The sequence below is a fragment of the Crinia signifera genome, chromosome 2 (genome assembly GCF_055691185.1).
Source record: "Crinia signifera chromosome 2, ASM5569118v1, whole genome shotgun sequence".
Classification (NCBI taxonomy): Eukaryota; Metazoa; Chordata; class Amphibia; order Anura; family Myobatrachidae; genus Crinia; species Crinia signifera.
This window is the reverse complement of record NC_139218.1, coordinates 76706876-76732533: the sequence shown is the minus strand read 5'-3', so window position 1 is coordinate 76732533 and position 25658 is coordinate 76706876. Positions and strand designations below refer to the sequence as shown.

Genomic DNA, 25658 nt, shown 5'->3' with positions numbered 1-25658 from the left:
GCTGCACTACCTGAGCCATGTTAGGCGCCACTGTGCGCCTGCAAGCTCCGGGGGTAATCACAGTACTGGATTCCTTTTACTCCTTGCATAACTGCAATTCTACCTGCATTGTGTAATATTGTGCACAGCCTGGGTGGTACGGCCCCAGGTGGTTGTTCACCTCCGTGCAACGGATTAGGAGTAGCTTTATTATTTATATTCCATCCCTGTGCATTGTTGCGTTCACACAGTGTATTGTGCTACCATTATTACCGGTTCTGTCAATTTGTTATTGTGTGTCATCTCCTGAGCATTGTTGCTCCTCTAGGCTTCTGGGGATACCCCGTTCCATTATAGGGTTTAGTTAGCGTTTCCCCTTGCTTTCTTCCTGTCTTGACAGTTGTGTTGTCACCCACAAAGACCTGGTGGCATCGGGGTTGGAGCCGGCCTAACCAGCTCCTTCGAACGCGGCTATTATAGGCGAAGTTTAGCATTGCACGCAACTGTCAACCGCGGTCAAGGGCAACGGAGTCAGGGCCTTGGTTCAGGGTTACTCCCAGAGTCTGGACACCAAGTCTCAAACTGTCCTAACAAGCCACTTGTGTGGATTGTGGATTCCGTCTCATTCTACCACTAGAGTGAAAGCACCGCCAGCTTTCAAATTTGACCAAAACATTAGCCAGAAAGCATAGGAGCTGAGAAGTGGTCTCTTGTTACCACCTGCAGAACAACTCCTTTATTGGTGGTGTCTTGCTAATTGCCTATATTTTCCACCTGTTGTCTTTTCCATTTGCACAACAGGACCTCGCAGGACCGGGAATGGATCTGAGATGTTCCCATTACAAAGGATGTGTGAGGAGGAACCTGTATATAGGGTTTTAAGCCATTCTATACATTTTTTTGGGGGGGAGCCGAATTTATTTAGTGGTGAAACAGGTGATCCCAGTGCACCATGTCGAAGGCCTTTTCTGCGTCCAAAGAAAGTATGGCTCTAGACGTGTTCGACATGGCGCACTGGGAGTCACAAACCACTGACAACACCCTTCTTATATTTGTCACCGGCTGCCTGCCTGACACGAAGCCAGTTTGGTTTACATGAGTATTTTCCCTGATTTGTTTCCATATTTATGGAATTTGAAATCTTTATTAAAGGTATACCAGGCCTCCATTTTAGCTATGATCGCTTCATATTCTGTTTTGGCTATCCTGTATGTGGAGCTCGTCTGGGGGGAGGGGTGTGTCTTGAAATTCTGAAGTGAGTGAGTGAGTGAGTTGTTGCTGAGCACTTAGGTATTCTTGTGTAGTTTTGCGTTTCTGGTAAGAGGAGAAGGAGATGATTTCTCCACGTTGAGTGGCCTTCGAGGCCTGCCAGTATAAAATTGGGTTTGTTTCCAAAGTGGGGCTATTATTATCATGATAGGAATCCCAAGCCTGTAGGACTTTCTCTTTAAGTTTATGTGATGTAGTAATTGATGATAGGCAGCGCCATGAGATAAATGAAGATGGTTCTTTTTGTAATTTAATTTGGATCCAAATCACAGAGTAATCTGATAGTTATGGGTTCGATATGTGCGCCTTCTATTTTTGGAAGCATCGGGGTAGATGTAAAAAGGTAGTCTATTCGGGATAGTTGATTTGTCGCGGCAGCAAGGCAAGTGTAATCTTTTTCGATGGAATGCAGCATTCTCCACACGTCTATTAACTATAACTGGGATGTCAGTGCCTGTATACCAAACTCCAGTAGCTTTTTCCTGTTGGCATTAGGAATTTGTCTGTTTAATATTAGGGAGCTAACGAGGTTGAAGTCACCTTTGAGTATAATGGGGGTGGACATATATGGGGTCAATAAGGAAATGATTTTCAGGAAGAATGGCTTTGAATATTTGTTGGGCGCATATATAGTCATCATGGTATATGTTTGTTTGTCATAGGTCATTTGGCACAATAAATATCTTCCTTCTGCATCCGCTACAACATGGAGACCACTATTGGTAGGTGTACTTTAGCCAATATGGCCAAGCCTCTGGCTTTAGAGCTGAATGGAGCAGATGCTACCACCCTCCAGCCCATCGCACCAAGTTTCATAGTCTCCACTGCTGTGAGATGCGTTTCCTGAAGCATGATCACGTCTAGCCGCAGTTTGTTAACATATAGGAACACATTTTTGCGTTTTATGGGAGTGTTTATGCCCCCTATATTCCACCTGCCTATTTTAAGAGACATCGAAATCAATTATGGGATATAGGGGCAGATGTATTAAGCTTTAACAAGAGATAAATGCAAGGGTGATAAAGAGAGATAAATGTCCAGCCAATCACCTGCTAACTGCCATGTTACAGCCTGTGTTTGAAAAAAGTCAGTAAGGAGCTGATTGGCTGGACATTTATCTCTCTTTATCACCCTTGAATTTATCTCTTGTTAAGGCTTAATACATCTGCCCCATATACCCCTTTTACACCAAGGAATAACCCAGGTCGGACCCAGGTCAACGTTGGTGTAAAAGGGGACAACCCAGGTCCAGTAACACTGGTCTCCTACCCAGGTCCTGACCAGGGTTGAACACTGGTTGGACCTGGGTCGTGGGCGGTGTAAATGGTCCCAACCCAGGTTGGGACATCCGGGTAGTGCTGAAAGGATGCCAAAAGTGCTGGACGCCTTTCCACAGTGCGCTGCAGTGGCAAAAGACAGCAGCCAGGAAGGATACGGACAGTGCACACAGAAATCATAATTGGATGCAGTATCACCGGGTGGTACTGGGGGAGCACATGGGAGATTCGGTCTTCTGCTGCAGGGGAAGCGGCTGGGGAGAGCACATGGGAGATGCTGCACTTTTATACCGCTATGTAGGCTTGAGCACTGAATAAAACTTTTGAAAAAAAATTTTTACAAAATAAACAAACCAACATTCTTCAATGCTAACTAGTCATGTCTTTTAATTTTTATTTTAAATCATTGAGGGAAGGTTGGCTGGCAGTTTATCAGTCCTAAAATGGACATTTTTAATGTCATCCATAGGGAAAAGCAGTGCTGACCCAGGTTCAGTGTAAACGGCGCAGACCTGGGTCCGACCTGGGTCACAGTGCTGTGTAAATGGGGTATGAAGCTGGGTCCAACCCTGGAAACTCCTGTGTTCAAAGACCAGGGTCCGACCAGGGATTTTGGTGTAAAAGGGGTAATAGTCAGAAAGCATAGTTTAATACCTTTCGTTGTACCTTCCTCCTAGTGAGACATCAGTTATAGTATACGTGTCAAGCAGGAAATGGGTGGGTTGGGAATTGACAACTGGGTAGGGCAGAGGGGAAAGAGGGGTTAGGAATGGGGAAAACAACACATGTAAAAAATAGAAAATTAACTTCCGTATAAAGAAGAACTTCAGACAGGTCATAGACCTGACAACAAAACGAGGAAACTGACCCCTAGGGCCAGATGCCCAAACTGAGCATTGAATTTGTTCACGGCACAAATTCGGTATAATAGCATTAAGTAATAAGAAAATGGATTAGTGTATCAGCACACGCTCCCAACATTTGGTATATTTTCAATATGAACCTGCAAAGAAAAAGGCATAGGAGTGTGCACCTAAAGCAATACGTAACAATTACCCATTTTCTGTCCTATATTATCAAGGGTCCATAGACAACATGGGCCAAATGTAATAGGGTGAGCGTTTCAGAAAGTGAGAGATTTTGGGAGAGTTTTCCCATTCTTTTTAAAGCAGCAATCAACTACATGGCAAAATCAACCTGGTTTTGCCATGTAGTTGATTGCTGCTTTAAAAAGAATGGGAAAACTCTCCCAAATTCTCTCACTTTCTGAATCTCTCATCCTATTACATTTGGCCCCATATGTCTCTCTCTAGAGATCAATGGCGTGGATGGGACATAGATATGGGGTAGGGGTGTGTGGTGGCTTCCAAATAACGATTGTGGCGTATGATTATAGAGGGTAGTGGCGGCGGGGGGTGGGGGGGTGGTGGTGGTGGTGGTGGGCAATAACCTAGCGGGACTCAATGATACCAGTCTCTGGTGGGTGTTGTAGGATCCAGCAGCATAAATCTTCATGCATCTGTCAGCTCCTACTCAATCCAGCAAAAGAGGAGGTACAATCATCAGAGGTTATATGGAGTCAGTCACAATCAGACATTCGTGCAGAACTGTTGCCGGCTGCAGCGGTTTCTCTCAGGTAGGCCTCTACATCACGGGGCGACAAGAAGTCTTTGAAAAAAGATCCGTCAAACAGTCGGAGCCTGGCTGAATATAGCAGTGCAAACTTCCACCCATCTCGGATGAGACCAGCACAGATAGGCGAGAAGTCCTTCCTTGCTTTTGTCAGCTCAGCCGAATAGTCTTGAAATAAAAGTATTGTATTACCCTCCCAGGACAGGGACTTTATTTTCCGAGATGCCACCCACAGCAGTTCTTTATGAAGGTAGTTCAGGGTCTTAAAGATTATAGCTCGGGGTCTGGCGCCCTCTTGTGTCCTCTGTGGTCCCAGTCTGTGTGCACGCTCTATTACTAGGTCATTGCACCTGTCTTCAGAATCAGAACCATCTTTATTGGCCAGGTATACTTGCGTATGCTTGGAATTTTTTGTGGTAACAGTGCAGCATCAATCCGGGAACACAAAGGGGGTGGGAAGAGAGGCATAAACATACATCACATACATTTCACACGTATCTAGAAAAGTTCGGGTTAGTATTTGGTATGTTCAATACGGTTTAGTTGGTGGACAGCTATTAGGAAGAAGCCTTTTGTAGTTCTTGTCGTCTTGCTGGGATGGACATAAATTGTCTGCCTGACGGAAGGGGTTCAAACAGGTTGTGGCCAGGGTGTAGCTTGTCCGCCAAGATCTTTCCTGCACGCTTATTGACCCTGGCTAGGTATAGTTCTTGGACAGTGGGGAGCTCCGCCCCAATGATCTTTTCTGCCATCCTCACCACTCTTTGCAACCTCCGTCTGTCATTCTCGTTTGCTCCTCCGAACCAGATTGTGATCGAGGAGCAAAGGACAGACTCTACTATGGCAGTGTAGAAGATGAGCAGCAGCTCCTGCGGGATGTTGAATTTCTTGAGTTGTCTTGTACATTTAACAAGCCTGGAAGGCTTGGAAAGTCATATAGAGCCTGTCCTTTGACAGACTCTGGCAGTCCAATTAAGCGTAAATTATTCCTTCTTGACCTGTTTTCCAGGTCTTGGATCTTGTTTTTTAATTGATTTATAACCTTAGTGTGGTCCTCAGAGGTGAGTTTAATCTCTGCTACTTCAGCAAATGTTTCCCCAACTCTCTGTTCAGATTCCAGCACACGCTGCTGATGCTGTGCAATTTGTTTGTTAATGGTGGCCGCCCTCACAGCTAAGATGAGTTCCCCATAAGAAACTAGGGCTTGTGGGTCTGGGGTAGGGGAGTCGCGTTGGCTCTAATGCAGGGTGTCAGGGAAGGTAGCTTTTACCTGTGAGTCCCTGATATGTCCGGTGTCCTCTTCTACGGAGGCATAATCGCTGTGCTGGGGTGATCCTGGAAGCGACACGCTCACTGCCACGTGCTGCGCCATCTTGCCGTCGTGTCCCCGTCTCTCCGCAGGGCATCGCGGTGAGGTATTTCTCCATGCACCGCTTGCATCCAGGGAGGTAGCGGTGTGGGGAGCCGTGAATGGAGGCGTAAAGTCTTTTTAAAGGTAATATGGGCGATCTGGCAGCGGAGCTGCTCCTCCTAGCCGAATCTCATCTAGATCGCCGGAACCGGAAGTCGTTCATTATTTCATCAAACATTTCTAAATATATCTAAAAGTGAAGTGTCACATCGCTGTTAAATATTTATTTACCCAAGTGAGCTTATTTATTATTTATTTTCTCTCTGTTCATACATTATATAGTGCTCTAGTTATCAATAACCAATATTATTGTTCAGATATATTAATATTCTAAATCTACCAGCTATATATGTGGGTTTGCGTATATCCTTGCCCACTTTTTTTTTCCCTTATCCCCTCCCTCTTTTTCCCCCCTTCTATTAACTATAAGATATTTCACTAATTGTACTGGCTGAGTGAATGCCCTTCATTTGCTGGGTCTTCTTCTATCTCACTTATTCTATATAGACTGGAATCGCACCATCTAACCCATTTACTATGAAACTTGGCCATCGCTTTTCTTGTGTGGAACATATACTTCTCATGTTTGATCGCGTCATTAACTAAAATTCTCCATTCAATTATTTCCGGTTGTTTTACCGAGAACCAGCTACGTGCTATCACCACTTTTGCTTGAGTAATCAAACTAATGATATATGAGTATAGTTGCACTACATTGCCTCATCCTATTCCTAGTCCAAATAGGCATACCCTAGGGCCTAGTTGTGTAATATTGGGCACCGTGATCCTAACATCATTCCATACCTCTTCCCAGAATGATTGTATCTTGGGACATTCCCATATTAGGTGCCAGAAGCCCGCCCCCTCCTCTGTACACTTTGGGCATCTAGTATTATCCCTCAAGCCAGCTCTAAATAGCATCATCGGGGTGCGATATATTCTGTGAAGAATGAAAAAATGAACCTGTTGTTATCTGATACATGATGTAGCGTGTTTTACGGAACCCAGTATACTTTTCCAGTTTTCCGTTGATAATGGGCCTATATCAGTTTCCCACTTAATTTTTAGTTGATCTAATAATTCAGGGTTTTGGTTTGTATTAATATTGGAGTATAGTTGCGATACCTGCCCTCTCTTACTCATATTACGTAGCATCATTTTAATAGGTGATATGGAGATTTCCAAAGTGAGCCCTCCAAACTATATATCTATAAATGGCATGCCTCATCTGTAGATATCTAAAAAAGTGATTATTTGATATACTAAATTCACTCTGTAGTCGACTGAATAACTTAAACTGCCCATTACTATATAATTGCCCTATCTCTGTTATACCTTTTTTTGCCATATGTTATCATAGGACAGTTTAGTTCAGTAAATGTTTTATTAAACCAAATCTGTCTGTAATGCAGGATTAGCAAGATCACCAATACAGTGACACTTAAATACAATGCATCCATTTCAAGTGTAAATTTGAATATAAAAAAATCTTTGCGTTGTGCTGAATTCTATATATTATACAAAGCTGCTGTAGATCCCAATACTTAGCAAGGACCAAAAAAATAAATCAAACAAATTTTAAAGACAAGCATTGCAGAACATATACATCATCTCATTGGGTCTGGCAGCCCAAAGCATTTACAACCACTGGCTGATGGAACATAACTAAAATTCCAAACACCTAAAATTTAGAAGAATTTGTCTTTGGATCTACAGAATGAAAATGCTACCACAAGCAGTATTGAAGTTAGACTTAGGGGTAAACTTATTAAAATGGTGATGTTGCTCATAGTAACGAATCAGATTCTGTCTATCATTTTCTAGGATGTGTGACAAGGATCTCAAACACGGGGACTCAGATGAAGACTTGTTCTCAACAGCAGGTTACAGCACAACAGATTAAATCCATATGCCAGGGGTTCCCAAACTTTTTTGACTCACGGCACCCCAAAGCATCAGAATTTTTTTTCGCGGCACCCCTAGGCTAAAGGTTGCTCATTGATAAAGTCAGAAACAAATATTAAATTAAATAAATTGTGTTTATATCTCATCTTTAGGATCATTTATGTGGTAATGGACAAAATGTACTTCTGTTTGTCCATAATTTGACTATTATATTAGATATAAATAACTTCAATTGGCCCTGGACCATCAGGGCACCCCTGCAAGTTCCCCAAGGCACCCCAGGGTGCCGCGGCACACAGTTTGGGAACCACTGCCATATGCAGTCAGTATTACAGGCAATAGCATACAGGCACTCCTTAGCATAGCATACTCTTGAAAGGCTCCAATGGTCCCAAGTTTAACCCACACAGCCCCCTGGCCTATCGCTTGGGTAGCTAATCCACCATCAAGAGCAAGCTGACTCTGCCCTGGAAACCCTTTTATCAGGAAATATACTAGCGCTTCCAAAACTTGGTCTGGATCCTCCACATTACTTTCATGTGGGAGAATGATGTCTCTGCCACAGATGCAATAAAGAAATTCTAGAATCTGGTTGCTATAGGCAACATCGCCTTTTTTTCATTTTTAGCACCTTTAGTAAATTTCATCTGTAGAGTTTGTCCAAATAAAATCAGAGCCTTTCACTGAAATTTTCTCTTCGTACCATCACAGTTTAAACCATGGATTATAACCATTACTGGATTTAAAATTGGCAACTTTTCCTCATTTGGATTATATTCACAGATATTGAAACATTTGGGTTAAGATTCATCTTTTAACTGGTTCTAATCCAGTGATCGGGGTCAGTAAGAAGAATTATGGGTCCCAGCGACCCCTCATTTTAAAAAGTTGGGTTCCCACACCACTGTTTCTTGGTCCCATCACATATTATGCTTTTTGAGCTTTCCATATATCAACATACCACATACACATGCACCATAGATAGGATGGAAAGGGGGGGATATGTGTAAATAGCAGTTGGGCATTACAGGGGGGCAAGGAGGGGGTTAAAGGGAAGTAAATGCTGGGGTTAGGGAAGGAATAAGATTAGATAGTAGCTGGGCCACTGCTGGGAGGGGGAAAGGAATACTGGGCCCATAACTTTGGTGAGCCCGAATACTAATGGCTGACATAGAAGATCACAAAGTATGAGGGGCTGGCTAGCGTGTGGCCAGAAAAGGAGGGTTAGATTTAGGTACTAGTGAGGGAATTTAGGGAGGGGAAGGTTAGGGTTTGGCTGCGGGGAGGGGCAGGTTACGTTTAGGCTGCGGGAAAGGTTAGATTAGGCACTTCAAAGGAAGAGTCAGGGTTAAGAGACATACATATGGGGTGATTTCAGCCCCATTTCTAAGCGATCCTACTAGATCACTTAGAAATTGAGCACGCATTGCTCTGTGTGTATGCCCCCCAAGTGCACCTCGCCATTGTCTGCAGGGAAAAGCATTGTATGGCCTGTTATTTTCTGTTAAGATCGTAGTGTTTTGCCTATTAGCATAGGCAAAACGCAGCTCTGCACATCGTGCTCTGCACACATCACAGGTGTGCAGCGATGTGTGCTGAGCGATCTGTGCTTTAGCACGTCACTCAGCATTGGCTTCCCCACCGTCCTGTGTATACAGGGCTTTAGAGTGCAAGGCAGAGGGTTTAATCTATGCTGTAGGATATAAAGGCTAGGTTTAGGCACTAGCGGAGAGGCCCGGGTTAGATTTAGGCTCCTATAGAGGAGGGCAGACACACACACACACTTTTTTTATTTTTTACTTTTCCCCCTTTCATGTCTAAACTTGGTGGTGGATTGACAGCATAGTCCGTAGCTTCCCACAGACTTACAGCTCACCTCTGCAGCCCCAGTGCCCAGCGCCAGCATCTACTATTAATCACTGCACTGAAGCAGAAGTGCGGGAACAAGCAGCCTGCAGGTACAGCCACGTGCATCGGGGCAATACTACATGATCTCTGGGCAGTGCTGGCAGCTCTGCTTGTTCCTGCACTGCTGCTACAGAGCGTCCAACAAGGGGACCCCTGTGACCTACACGTTGGCCCCTCCCGGCTCCCCCACCCCACAATGCCACTTGCTCTGCTGGAAGCTTACCATTCTGCCGTACCCGTCGCCAATGCTGCTACACTTACACCCGCCCAGGAGCCCATGTCCATCCTGCCACTCGCTGCCCGACCAATCTGCACAGTGCTAAAAGTCCCAGGTCACTATTTGCGGGTAAAATACGTGCTATAGAATGTATTTACGAACCCTGCACGTTGCGATGGGAGCTTTGTACTGAGTGATCTGTCACTGCCCATGTTCTCAATAGAGAGAACACTGGCGATGACTACATTTTAAATGCATGCAGTCAAAATCTAACCATGCGATAGTGACGCCCGGGAGCCATGGACATGGTGTGATCCATGCTCAGTTTCTAAGCAATCTAGTCAGATCACTTAGAAATGGGGCTGAACTCACCCTGTGTGTATATAGCCCTTATGGCATTATGCAGAATCTCTTCCATTACCCCTGCTGCAACCGGACATAGCGGATCCCTCGCAGTCACATTTTGTTTCCGGGTGCCTCTGTTTCTTAAAAAAAAAACAGGTTTATTTATCCAGAAAAGGTTTGAGCCCCATATCACCTACATGAGAGGTTGTATTCCGAAAATGACATCCGCTAATTTTTTGCTTACACATATGGAGAAAACTCTGCAAATGTTACATTCTACAAGTTTGGGGACAAAGGGCCTTGTTCAGCTTGGGCCCTTGCAAAACTACAGCATGCTGCCTGGGGCCACACATTACAGGGTAAGGCCGTGTACACCTAAGTGCTCATACATCACCTCGCACAGGGGCAGGCCCTCTCCCCGAACAATACTGTCATTCGTGCATTGTTCATACCGCCCCCCAAAAAGCCTCTTTGCCGCCCACGCTCCCTGCTGTTACTTAGTCGCGACCACAGTTTAAGGGCTCGCACACGCAGTTTGTCATAAATAGGTAGAAGGGTGGAGTTTATACCTTTTCTGACAACTGTGGGGACCAGTAGGTTATCTTCTGCTGCTGTACAGTCCCGACTCCTCCTCCTTAGTGTGCAGTAAAGTCTGCTTTAGTGCATCTTTTCTACGTAGATAGGAAGGCTACATTACCATACCCTCTGACATGACCCATTCCATTAGGTACAAAATGCACTGCTTCTGGACTTCCATCTTAATTGATAATTGCAGTCACCTGTGTTGAACTAGTTCAGTGATGATAACGATGTTCCAGCACAGGTGAAGGCAATCCTAAATTAAGAAAGAAGTCCAGAAGCAGAGCATTTTGTACCTAATGGAATGAGTCATGTTGGAGGGTATGCATTGCTGCATATTGAGACTGGAGTTGCATGCTAACACAAAAAATGGGGAGATTCTATGGATAAGCATACGCAATTTCACATACTTATGATGTTGGGAGGTACCCCATGGTTCCTTCTTCTTTCATTGGAGTGACTTTTGTGTTACTTCATGACTCAGTAGGGGGGCTGGGGAGGTTTAGGTTACTGTATTTAACTAGTTTTCCTTTGTATTTTAATAATCATTTTTATTCGCTTACTACTTCAATTTATGTTTAAGACACTATAGTCAGCAAGTATTTCACTGTCATTTTTGACAATTTCTTGTATATCATATACTTCTTGAATTCATCAAGGTCTTTTTTTTTTTAATTATCAGACCAGGATCACCTACAAATCATGGCGGCATATAATCACTAAATCCCGTATTCTTAGGTACTAACATATTCTATTCCTTTACCACTAAACTCAAAATTGTAATATATATGTGTGTATGTATAAGTGTCCTGTTACAGCATTGCTGCTTAGCCGGCTCCTGGATTCACAGTGCAAGCATATACATGCACCCGCACAATCCACTCACTTCTATGGAAAAGCAGAGGCTGCAAATGAATCACAGCCTCTTGTGGCAATGAGCTCCCATGACGCGTGTGCATCACAGGAACAAACATTTGCTCCCAAACACTAGAAAACAGACAGTGGTTGGTCAGACAAATTGGTTAAACCAATTGATTTGATATCACCTATGATCATACTGTTATTGCTCTACTGGAGAATGTGATCTTTGAAAACCCATGCAGTTCCTGTTCTCTGCCTGGGGAGTCACTGTCTGATGTAGTGCTTCTAGCACAGTGTGGTCTGTATATCAGTACTGATACGCAAACCAGTCCTGTGCTAGAAGCACTACAGTAGACAGCGACACCCCATGCAGGGAACAGGAACTGCATAGGTTTTCAAAGATGGCAGGTGCTAGAATGAACACTACTAAATATAACAAAATTATAGCAAATATCACAGACAACAAATTATATAAATCGGCGACATTTATTGGAGAAACGTCTAGCCGTAAATTAATACTGAAATATATGCAGTGAATGTATATCTGAGTGGCACAGGTAAAAGAAAAGATTAGTTAGGATAATGTCAACACCCTTTAGGGGATTTTTAGGAGGATCCTTATAAAAACAATTGTTTCCATAATAATCCTCCTAAAAATCCCCAAAAGGGTGTAGACATTACCCTAACTAATATATTATTGTACAGGTGCCACTCTTATATACATTTACTGCATAGATCTCAGTATTCATTTTTATAACATATTAGATGGTACATGATGGCAGGCAGATGATGGAAGTTGCTAGATGATGGAAGGCTGTAACTCATCCACAGTCGCACGTTTACAGGCTTTTCCTTGCAAGGGCCTCAGTCTCTGCAGCACTGGGAATAGGTTCTGCCGCCTTCTGTAACATGGAAGAAGGCGTTTCTCGGCCAGTATGCGATAAATTGCATATATGTACCTGGGGTCCCACAACTCTATGCCCTCTTCCAGGACAATGGCACTGCAGCCTAGGTGGGGAAGGCAGTGGTTGAGGCAGACCACTGTAGCCAATACCATTTCTGAGTTCGAGCTGTTGAGATTGATTAATAAGGTGTTTAAATGTTCCTTAATCAGACTGGTGATGGAACTACGTGGAAGCCTTCTGCATTGGTGGACTAGCTTGCCAAACAGCCAAGTTGCATATAGGCGGCTGGCTGGGTGTCTATTATTCAGATAGCTTGCGATGTGGCCAAGGATGTCCTTATTATATTTGTGCCAAGCTTTATTCTTATCCAGTCCAGCAATGGTCAGGAACATTTTCAGGATCATGGGGACCAAAGTCTGATTTTCTTCTTTCTTTATCTCTCGCATAAACGTCTCTGTAAGGGCTTTTCGGAATTGTATAGCCATTTTTGGATAGGTCTTCATGAAATATTCAATGAACACTAAAACCTCCAGGCGAGTGTTGACATCAACATTATCCATTATGCGTAACAGATCATATAGGAAGCCTTTATGTAGGTCTGCTGGTAGACTCAATGGGAAGGACAGGAGAGCTGCACAAATGCTGACACTTGTTTGTTGGTTGTGTGCATCGTATGAGTCACATAGTGGTCTAAGAAGATCCAAAATTTCTCTCCACTTCTCGGTCTCGATAATTTTCTCAACAAAGTCATCCATGTTTTCATTCTCATTATACAGACAGCCAGATAGATCTTTCTGATATACCGCTTCAGGGCCATAAATAATGAGCATTGCCTTGGGGTGCTGGTCTGCATGGCTGGCATCAGAGCTGGGTGGTGTTGGGCTCTGCTGGTTGCCAGCCAGTAAGGTAGCCACTTGGTGTATAGTGGCATTTATTACCTCTTGGGCCTCGGCACAATCTACATTTTGCATTCTCCACTTGGTTAGAACTTTGCAGAGTTTTGTGAAGAATAGATTAACACTGGGATCTTTCATATCCCCACTTCCGTGGGCCACAGCAGCATTATTGATGCACATGGAAAAGGCCTTTTGGGTGGCAGGATCGGATGCATTTATCATGCCTTCACATATTTCGGCTATCAAATACACCTTACGGTAAAAGGGCACGGTGGGATAAGCCATTATAGCAGCCAGGGTGGTAAATATAGACAGAGAAGAGGAGAACCTGATGTCTTTAGTGGCAGTCACAAGCTCTTTAGTAGTGGCCTCCATGTAGTCCTTGGCTAAGTAGAAAAGGACTTTGCTGGCTGAAAACCAAGTTCCCTCGTGGTTTGCACTCTCTGCCTCCAGCATTGCTTTTACAACAGCTGGTATCAGGTCTCTGAAGAAGCTGCTAATGTTCATCCTTAGCTGTAAGACCTGGCTCAGAAAATCAAACAGCATGTGTCTCTCTGTAAGGTCCATCCAGTGCAGCTCGTTCTTGATGACATACGCCATTGTGTGAATTTTCTGCATGATGCTCTGCAGTGGCATAGCAGTAATGATCTCAGGCAGGCATCGCTTTATCACATGAGAGTAGAGGCGTTTCAGTTCATCCAAGATCTCCTGGGAGGACGGCGGTAGCATACTCAGTCTTGTACTCTGGTAAAAGCTGGAGATGAATAGAGGGGTAGTATTCAGTATTTGTTCCCCAATGTTAGCCATACTTGTTGTTGTGCCACAAGCTGTCAACAACAAATGACTGGCAGCAGCCAGGCATCACTTTATATAGGTGGTCTGTGGCATTGTGACATCACAGACATGGTGTATTGTGACATCACAGAAACAGCTGGCAGTTAGTGGTGGCTGCAGGACCTATTCTTAGGAAAGGGACTAATGCACTGATAGAACAACTAAAAGAATTGTACAGTATATTCAATGGTATAATGTGGTTCACTAGGAGCAATAACTAATGTAACTTCTAATATTCATTTAATTAGCATATAGGGCTAAATATAATAGGGTGTGAGTATCAGATTGTGGGAGACTTTTTCAATTTTTTTTTAAAGAGACAATAAATTATATGGCAAAATCAACCTGATTTTTCAGTGTAAATGTAAATATATATATATATATATATATATATATATATTGCAAAGCAGAATCTCCAATATGCGCTAATACAATAAAATAAATGGTCGCTGTAGACACTTAGTTCCCCACTAGTAGGAACTAACTTTACACAAACACACCAACAATAGTGTCTTCAGCGCCCTTACACTGTGTGATGTCATACACAATAAGAAATGGATAAAACCAATAAATGAAATTAAGAACAGAGAACACTTGTAGCTTCTTGTTTCTTGTGGAATAATTTTCTTTTTATTTTCACAGAGCTTTAAAACAGAACCCGACGCGTTTCGTCTCACTTGGAGACTTCATCAGGGGTTTTTTCTCTTCTAAACATTAAACGCCCAATTAGGCTCTGAGAGATAGTTGTTTTTACTGGACGAGGAAGCGACTAAATTTAATCCTTTAGTGCTATTGTATGCCTTGGTTTATAATAATAGGACGAGAACCGTCTTTGGGTGCTGCTGCACCTATATACTGAAGGATCTATATACTGTAAGGCTGTTCCAGTACTCAGAAATATTTATAGTCCCGAATAGGCACTCTGTTGATTTCCAACCAAATTCTTAGTAAATAAACTCAGCAAAAGCAGACAGAATTTAGGAGATATTCCCAATTGTAATCCTGAATGTGTGTGCTCTCTGAGGTCCAGCCAGTCCTTGCTGGCTTCACCTCTGATGAAAACTGCTGCCATGCAGTTGAAACGGCTGTCAGGTGAACAGCTGTCTGTTGTGCAATAATGCTTGTACAATAAACCACGTTTTTTCTTTCACTTCATATCCGTGTGCTGGTTCCAATCCTTTCCTGTAAGAGGGGGTAAGTGCTTTTATATATATATATATATATCCAAAGGTAGGACCGGCACTCAGGACTTGAGCCCAAGTAATGTAGCTTGCCCTGGTGCCTACCATAGGGACCTTGTAGATAGCAGCTGGAAAGAATGGGCACTCAGGGACTAAAAATGCAGGTGAAAGTAGGACAGGTTTATTCCTAAAGGTCTATGTTTCGTCAGGACGACGACGGAGGATACCCCGAAACGTAGACCTTTAGGAATAAACCTGTCCTACTTTCACCTGCATTGTTAGTCCCTGAGTGCCCATTCTTTCCAGCTGCTATATATATATATATATATATATATATATATATATATATATATATATATATATATATATATATATATATAATATATATAACCAATCAGATAAAGCACAGCATGGGCCAAGCAGCAGGATCCTACTGCTTGGCCCATGCTGTGCTTTATCTCATTGGTGGTTTGAGATGCAGAACTCCTGATGAAGGTCCACAAGGGACGGAAACGTTGAGTATATTTTCACCCATGATGTCTTTTGAAGTGCTAAATACACAGCTTTTTATTTGCATTTAACAAACTGGAGAGTGCATCCTTTATTTCTCTATATACATGGACTCTTTTGTGTTCTGGATGTTTATGCTGGATGGAGTGTGGTCTAAAGCTATGTATATATATATATATATATATATATATATATATATATATATCTCTATCTATCTATCTATCTATCTATCTATCTATATATAGTGCAGTAACTGTTACTGCACTGTTCACCTTGACAAAGGGGTACCTTATGCTCCGAAACGTTGGTATGCTATTTTTGCACTAATATACGTTTTTGAAAATTCCCAGAGTGCTGCTGTCTGCTTCTTTGCCTACTCCTGCACAACTGTTCCGGAAGGCACCTACTCCTATATATATATATATATATATGTATATATATGTATATATATATTATCTTCACCTTGAAAACGGGGCATGCTTGCCCCGAAACTTTGGAAGCCTGCATTACCTGTTAATACCCTAATACACGCTATTGAAAGACCTCAGATTGCCACAACTTGTTTGATTCTTAGAAGATACCAATTTATTCCGGAGGGCATCGGGGCAAGCCAAAATAAAGGAAACTCTAACATAACACATCCTAGTTCTGAATGAATGAAATATTCTTATTAAATACTTTGTTCTTTACATAGTTGAATGTGCTGACAACAAAATCACACAAAAATTATCAATGGAAATCAGTGGTCCTGATGAGGTGGCAGATGGTCTCCTGAGGGATCTCCTCCCAGACCTGGACTAAAGCATACGCCAACTCCTGGGCAGATATTGTGAAACTACAAATCCCATCATGCCTGGCCACAGTTTTGGGTACTTCTTTACTTTCACGGCGCCAGCATGGCGCCGCGCGTCAGAGTCCCCTTGCGGGGCTCGCTACGCTATTTAAAATCAACTCCATGCCAACATGGATAGTGGAGGTATGAACTATCCATGTTGGCATGGCGTTAACTTCCTTTATTTTACATAGTTTGTAGCGAGCGTAGAAGGCGGAAGTAGCACGGCGCCATGCTGGTGCCGTGAAAGTAAAGAAGTACCCAGTTTTGCTATAAGTTAGTGTTAAAACTGTGGCAAGGCATGCTAGAATTTGTAGTTTCACAACATCTGGAGAGCCACAGGTTGGCCAGGCCTGCTTTAGGAGGAACCCAGGGCCAAGCGCACCAGCATATGGTCTCACAAGGGGTCTGAGGATCTTATCTTGTTACCTAATGTCAGTCAGGCTACCACTGGCGAGCACATGGAGGGCTGTGCGGCCCCCCCAAAGAAATGCCACCCCATACCATTACTGACCCACTGCCAAACCGGTCATGCTGGAGGATGTTGCAGGCAGCAGAATTTTCTCGTTGGCGTCTCCAGACTCTGCACGTCTGTCACATGTGCTCAGTGTGAACCTGCATTCATCTGTGAAGAGCACAGGGCGCCAGTGGTGAATTTGCCAATCTTGGTGTTCTCTGGCAAATGCCAAACGTCCTCCACGGTGTTGGGCTGTAAGCACAACCCCAACCTGTGGACATCGGGCCCTCATACCACCCTCATGGAGTCCGTTTCTGACCGCTTGAGTAGACACATGCACATTTGTGGCCTGCTGGAGGTAATTTTGCAAGGCTCTGGCAGTGCTCCTCCTTTTCCACCTTGCACAAAGGCGGAGGTAGCGTTGCTGCTGCTGGGTTGTTGCCCTCCTGCGGTCTCCTTATGGGCCTTATGCTAGTTCACTCTTTCTGACAAAATCCTTCTTAGATAGACAAAACCATGTGCACTGCAGGTGGGGCAGATGTAACATGTGCAGAGAGAGTTAGATTTGGGTGGGGTTTTACTTCAAAGTGAGATCTATATTGCAGTGTAAAAATAAAGCAGTCAGTATTTACCCTGCACAGAAACAGAATAACTCACCCAAATCTAATTCTCTGCACATTTTACATCTGCCCCCCTGCAGTGCACATGGTTTTGTCCATCTAAGAAGGAATTTGTCAGAAAAAGTGAACTAGAATAAGGCCCTATGTTTTGGCCTGTCTCCTGGTAGCGCCTCCATGCTCTGGACACTACACTGACAGACACAGCAAACCTTCTGCCACAGCTCGCAATGATGTGCCATCCTGGATGAGCTGCACTACCTGAGCCACTTGTGTGGATTGTGGACTCCGTCTTATGCTACCACTAGAGTGAAAGCACCGCCAGTTTTCAAAGTGACCAAAACTTCAGCCACAAAGCATAGGAGCTGAGAAGTGGTCTCTTGTTATCACCTGCAGAACAACTCCTTTATTGGGGGTGTCTTACTAATTGCCTATAATTTCCACCTGTTGTCTTTTCCATTTGCACAACAGCATGCAAAATTGATTTTCAATCAGTGTGGATTTCTAATGGTGTGTACACACGTTAGATGTGCCTTAAGATCCTATCCACGATCTGACCAGATAGGATCGTGGATAGGATCTTAAGGCACATCCGATTTGCATCCTATCTTGACTATATAGTGCAGATCTGCACTATATAGACAAGGCAGCCAAGACTTTCTGGCTTCCGATACGTGAACGCGCATCGGGATCGGATCAGGATCGCAAGGGTTAAAACTATATCGTCAACATCTGAAAGGAAATCGGACCGTGTGTATACAGCATAAGTGGACAGTTTGATTTCGCAGAAGTGTGATTGACTTGGAGTTACATTGTGTTGTTTAAGTGTTCCCCTGTGATGACTTAAAGTGCGGAAAGGCGGCACTCTTGGATTTGGTGAAACAAATGAATTGTATTGTCACATGAAGACCGACGTTTTCGATGTGTGAACAACAAGAGTGAATCAAACAGTGTGGTTTAAATAGGCCAACAATCACTTACGTGCATCCAGACTCCAATGTTATGCAGCCCACACACGCATCGATTTTAGAATGCGTTTTGTACTTTTAAAGTACAAAACGCATCGTGCGTACGATTATAGTGTTGTAGTAGCGCGTCGTGTGCGACGCGATGCTGTGCTATGCGCGTTCCCGTTGCTCGATTTTAGATGTCCTAAAAAGTATGTGCCGCAGGTACTTTTTAGGACATTATCGCACAGCATCGGGCTCTGCATAATACCGGCATACGAGCAGATGCTGCACGATGGTTTTTTTTTTTTTTTTCCGAAATAATTACATACAAATAGTTATCAACAACTTTATTGCATGTTTAAAACATGTGAACTCGAACAAAAGAAAGGACAGAATAAGCCAGTGAAAAAGTGTGCTTAAATCGCACAGCATCGCATCGCAGACAGCAAAATAACCACCACATCGGGTCATGCTTAAATCTGGACGAAAAATTGTATAGAACCATTGTACAGCCAAAAACGCATAGCACTGTAATCGGTGCGTGTGTGGCCACCATTACTGCTGCAAATGGGATCTGTCTCCCTATAATCACTTTATAGTTTGCATTTAATTGTATAGAACAGAACAGAAAAATCCCGGTTCTCTGTATGATAGATTTCGCGCATTCCTGTGGGACCAAGATCTATTGTTTTGTAGCATCTGTGCAGATAACACTATTGTGACATGTGATGTAGACCTCATTGGGGCTCTAAGCAAGATATCTGTTTGGAGCCCCCCTCCCTCAATTGCATGAAGTCACACACAAACACCACCCACTTACTGACACAGACAAATATAGTTGTATATATTTATAAATGTGCTGAGACACCGTTTTACTGATACAAATAAAAATTACTGAAACCCTTTACTGACATTATGCCACTTACTGACAGACACCTCTTACTTTGTGAAAAGCATTCATTCAGCGCAAGAAGACCTTCAATGATATGTAAAAAAGAGATACGGTCATTGGGTCACCAGCATGCTGGGGAAGCTGCTGGGTGGTGCTGCTGGCGATGCAGCCTCCAACAAGGGGACCCCTATGACCTACACGTTGGCCCCTCCCGGCTCCACCACCCCACAATGCCACTTGCTCTGCTGGGAGCTTGCCATTTTGTGGTCCCCGTCGCCGCCAATGCTGCTACACTTACACCCGCCCAGGAGCCCATGTCCATCCTGCCACTCGCTGCCCGACCAATCTGCGCAGTGCTAAAAAAGTCCCAGGTCACTATTTGCGGGTAAAATACGTGCTATAGAATGTATTTACGAACCCTGCACGTTGCGATGGGAGCTTTGTACTGAGTGATCTGTCACTGCCCATGTTCTCAATAGAGAGAACACTGGCGATGACTAGATTTTAAATGCATGCAGTCAAAATCTAGTCATGCGATAGTGACGCCCGGGAGCCATGGACATGGTGTGATCCATGCTCAGTTTCTAAGCAATCTAGTCAGATCACATAGAAATGGGGTTGAACTCACCCTGTGTGTATATATAGCCCTTATGGCATTATAAGAATCTCTTCCATTACCCCTGCTGCAACCGGACGTAGCGGATCCCTCGCAGTCACATTTTGTTTCCGGGTGCCTCTGTTTCTTAAAAAAAAAACAGGTTTGTTTATCCAGAGTTATTATCAGCAAATCCAGAAAAGGTTTGAGCCCCATATCACCTACATGAGAGGTTGTATTCCGAAAATGACATGCGCTAATGCTTTGCTTACACATATTGAAGAAAACTCTATAAATGTTACATTCTACAAGTTTGGGGACAAAGGGCCTTATTCAGCAAAGTGCTCATACATCACCTCGTACAGGGGCAGGCCCTCTCCCCGAACAATACTGACATTCGTGCATTATCCGTACCGCCCCCCAAAAAAGCCTCCTCGACGCCCACGCTCCCTGCTGTTACTTAATTGCAACCACAGTTTAAGGGCGCGTACACACAGTTTGTCATAAATAGGTAGAAGGATGGAGCTTATACCTTTTCTGACAACTGTGGGGACCAGTAGGTTATCTTCTGCTGCTGTACAGTCCCAACTCCTCCTCCTTAGTCTGCAGTAACGTCTGCTTTAGTTTATCTTTTCTACGTAGATAGGAAGCCTACATTACCATACCCTCTGACATGACCCATTCCATTAGATACAAAATGCACTGTTTCTGGACTTCCATCGTAATTTATAATTGCGTTCACCTGTGTTGAACATAGGGAACATACACACATCGATTTTTATATAGTTAGATTTTATGTATACGTTTAAAGCCTATCAAAGCACAGTAAAGCAAGGTTTAATACTATACTATACCGTATGCTATACTCAACCACGGTCCTCAAGGCACACCACAGGTTTTAGTGATATCCAGACTTCAGCACAGATGGTTTAATCAGAATCACTCAGGTACTAATTAAGTCACCTGTGCTCAAGCCTGGATATCTACAAAACCTGCACTGTTGGCATAGGCGTAGCTACATTTTGGCCCTTCCCCGCCCATGCAAACCCCCTCCCCCCAATCCCCCGCAGCCTTACCTTTCGCGCTGGTCCCGGCGGCTCCGTTCTTCTGCTGAGGACCACCACAACATGGCCGCCCCCATACAGCAGACAGTTTCTGTCTGCTGTATGGGGGCGGCCATGTTGTGGTGGTCCTCAGCAGAAGAACTGAGCGACCGGGACCAGCGAAATAGGTAAGCCTGCGGGGGATTGGGGGAGGTGTAACTATAGCACCGCAGCCCCCGGCGCCCCCATATGCACAGCGTGCCCCCTCCCGCGGTGGCGGGGGCTGCGGTGCTATAGTTACGCCACTGACTGTTGGTGTGCCTTGAGGACAGTGGTCGGGAAAGCCTGTTCTAAACTATTCTTCTGCCTCACTAATAACCTGTGTAACTTAGCCATACAGTACATGCCTTGTGAATCAGATGGTATCTCTCTCAGCAATTATATTGCTATGTCTCTTATTCAGCTGCCACTCCTTTTCCAATTGTTTTTATTTATTTATTTTTTAATTGTATTTTCACCCTGTTCACTTCACCTACACTATGCCCAGACTTTGAACACCCCCCCCCCCAACACTCCTTGTTTACCTAATCCATTATTCTGCCCCATGTTACCACCTATGTCCTTCTCTCCTAGTCTCCTACATCTTCTCCTCTCTCCTCTACTCTGTCTTCCATCCTCTCCACTACTTCCCTTTCTACTCTCTCCTGTCACCTCACTGTCTCTCACTGCTGCCCCACCACAGGCCCTGTACCCCACCTTTCATCCCTGCTCTCTCCCTCCTCCCACTGTCACCTCACCTCTTCATGGTCAGTATCACTCTATACTCCGTCCATGCCTGACTCCTGCTGTTTACGTTCCGAGCTCAGTGGTCAGCACCATTACTACACCTGCTGCATCCATGCCCTCCAAATCAATCTTGCCTGAGTGCTGTAGCAACCCTGTCAATCTCATCCACATCTGTCCTAAAAACTCATACCCATTATCCTATGCCCTATGGAATGCCAGATCACTCTTTAACAAACTGGTTCCCACTCATGACCTCTTTATTTCCAACTCCCTTCATCTCCTAGCCATTACTGAGACCTGGATCACCACCTCTGACACTACTTCTCCTGCTGCCCTCTCTGCTGGGGGTCTTACATTCTTGCATACACCCCAACCAGATGGCCACCATGGTGGTGGGGTTGGAGTCCTACTACCCTCTAGTTACTCCTTCCAACTCTTACCCCCAGAACCATCTCTTACACGCCTCTTCGAACCTGTTTATTTTCATCTTGCAGTCATTTATCGTCCGACTAGTGCTCCCTCAAAATTCCTCGACAACTTTGCTTGCTGGCTGCCACACTTCCTTTCTTCTGATATTCCTTATATCATCTTAGGTGACTTCAACATTCCTATCAAAATTCCCACAGAAACCTCTGCCTCAAAACTCCTTAACCTGACATCTTCTCTTGGTCTCTCCCAGTGGACCTCATCTCTCTCCCATGTAAATGGAACTCACTTGATCTGGTCTTCACCTATCGTTTTGATATTTCTGATTTCTCCAACTTCCCTTTCCCCCTCTCTGACCATCACCTTCTCTCTTTTAACTTTATGCCTCACTGCTTCTCCATCTCCACCTCCCAAAACTACAATCTCCAAGCGTAACATCAAGGCTATTAACAACACCTCCCTATCCTCCCTCTTTGACTCACTACTCTGTCCTATTATCACTCTTTTGTCCTGAAGAAGCCACTTCCCTATAAAATGCTTCACTCACTTCTGCTCTTGATTCTGTCACTCCATCAACCACTATTCACCCTCGCAAACGAACACTCCAACCCTGGCACACCAAATGCACCAGATACCTGCAAAAATGCTCCCATACTGCTGAACGACTTTGTAGGAAATCACACTTCAAGGCAGACTTTCTCCATTTCAAACTTATGCTTTCATCCTTCAGTGCTGCCCTTTCCCTTGCTAAACAGTCATACTTCAAGAACCTCATCTCCTCCCAGTCTAAAAACCCCCAACGCCTCTTTGCTACTGTCAACTCCCTCCTCTGCCCAGCTCCTTCCCCCCTTCACTCCTCACTCCCTGCTCTTGACTTTGCCACTTACTTTGCATCCAAAATTGACTCCATACGTCAGCACATCACATCCAACCAGACCACCTGCAACCTACCAATTCCTCTCCCTCACTATCCCTGCTCATCCCCTGCCATCCTTCTCCCATGTATCTGGTGAGGAAGTCATGGGCCTCATCCGTTCCTCACCACCTCCCCATCTGACCCTATCCCCTTCCTCTCTCCTTCTGCCGGTTCCCATTTTGCCCACCTCTTTAATTTATCGCTCTCATCGGGTGTTGTCCCTTCGGCCTTCAAGCATGCTCTTGTCTCTCCTATCCTTAAAAAACCTACCCTTGATCCTATTTCTCTCGCTAACTACCGACCCATTTCTCTCCTCCAAACTCCTTAAGCGTATTGTCTACAACCGCCTTACTGCCTTTCCTCCCACTCCCTGCATGATCAATTTCAGTCTGGCTTCCGTTCACTCCACTGAAATGACTCTCACTAAAGTTTGCAATGATCTTCATGCTGCCAAATCTAAAGGCCACTACTCTCTACTTATTCTTCTTTACCTTTCTGCTGCTTTTGACACTGTTGGTCTGCGTGATACTGCTCTCTCTTGGCTATCTTCCTACCTCTCTGACCGCTCCTTTTCTGTCTGTTGTCATGACTCCACTTCCACTGTCAGTAGGTGTCCCGCAAGGCTCTGTTCTTGGTCCTCTCCTTTTCTCTCTCTATACGTCATCGCTACATGAGCTCATTCGACTTCCAATATCACCTTTATGCTGATGATACTCAAATCTTCCTCTCCTCTCTTGACCTCTCTCCTGATCTCCTCACTCGTATTTCTAACTGTCTCTCCGCTATCTCTTCTTGGATGTCCCAGCGCTTTCTGAAACTAAACATGTCTATGACTGAGCTGATAATCTTCCCGCCCTCCTACATTACCTCACCTTCAACAATTTCACTTTCTATTGATGGAACAATGATCTCCTCTAGCCACCAAGTACACTGCCTTGGCATCTCTCTTGATTCCTCTCTCTCCTTTTTAACCACACATTCAGCATCTCTCACAGTCCTGTCATTTCCACCTCAAAAATATTTCCAGGATCAGACCCTATCTCACCCAGGATGCTACAAAGATCCTCATCTGTCACTGTTACTGGCTACCTAGCTGGCTGTGCAATCACCATGTGGCACCGCTGATTGGCTGCCTGGGTGCTGTACAGCTCAGTAATTATATGTTCCCCATGTCTGTGTCCCTCATTAGAGTACATCTAGTTTATATATATCAGTACTGTTACTGGCTGTGCAATCACCATGTGGCGCCGCTGAATGGCTACCTGGGTACTGCACAGCTCGGTAAATATGTTCCCCATGTCCGTGTCCCTTATTAGCATGCGTCTTGTGCATATCTGTATGTGTGATGTGCATCTGTACTGCCATTGTTGCCTGTTCCTTGTACTGATAACCCTTTGTATTGCAGTATGTGCATTGTTATTTTTAATGTCTGTAAAGCGCCTTGTCCTGTTGGAGAAAGTGCGCTATATAAATAAAACTTACTTACTCATCCACTCACAAGTTATATCCAGATTGGACTACTGTAATCTACTACTTTCTGGCCTCCCTGTAAAACACCTCTCTCCACTTCAATATATCATCAATGCTGCTGCCCGTCTCATCTTCCTCTCTAAACGTACTATGTCCACCACTCCCCTTTCCCTTCAGAATACAATTCAAGCTCCTTACACTCACTTACAAAGCCATCACCCATTCCTCTCACACCTCCATATCTGACCTTATCTCTCCTTACACTCCCACCCACCCTCTCTGCTCCACAAATGCACGTCACCTCTCCTGCAAACTGGTTACTTTCTCCCATTCAAGCCTCCAGAACTTTGGCCGTTGTGCACCACATCTCTGGAATTCTCTACCCCTCCCTACAAAACTTTAAACGGGCACTCAAGACCCACTTCTTCATTAAATCCAGCCAGCTCTCATCCTAACCCTATGTTTATCCCAGCTGTTTCACAGTGAGCAGGGCCCTCTTTCCTCATGTTCTTTTTTTAGAATATATCTCTGCCACTGTTATAATTGCATCAGTGTCCACTGTTGCAACTGTCTTTTTTTATTTACCATGTACTTAGTAGTGGTACTAGTAGTGGTACGTTTATTTATAAGGCGCCGCAAAGTGTCCACAGCGCCGTACATAGCAAACAAAAAAAACAAATTACAAGGTGATGTACAGGGTGTGTTGAAAAATACAGTATAAATAGGGGTATAGCTGGTAGAACTAAAATCAGCATCAGTTCAGAAGTAGGTGTCAAAATTGTCGAGGAAACTGAAGATGAAGTAGAGGAAGCGAAGAACAGGACAGGAGCACAGGTGAGGTAATGAGGTAGGGTGAGTACGTGAGGAAGGAGGACCCTACTCATAAGAGTTAACATACTAAAAATAGGTGGGTGGACGAACAAAATACAATAGGAGCTTGTCCTTATTTGCATTTGTACTGTAAA

General features: G+C 44.1%; 1 protein-coding gene across 1 annotated transcript in view; it reads left to right on the top strand.

Annotated features, from left to right (window-relative positions):
- Positions 1-25658, top strand: part of ZRSR2 (zinc finger CCCH-type, RNA binding motif and serine/arginine rich 2) — a 130962-nt gene that overhangs the window by 52933 nt on the left and 52371 nt on the right.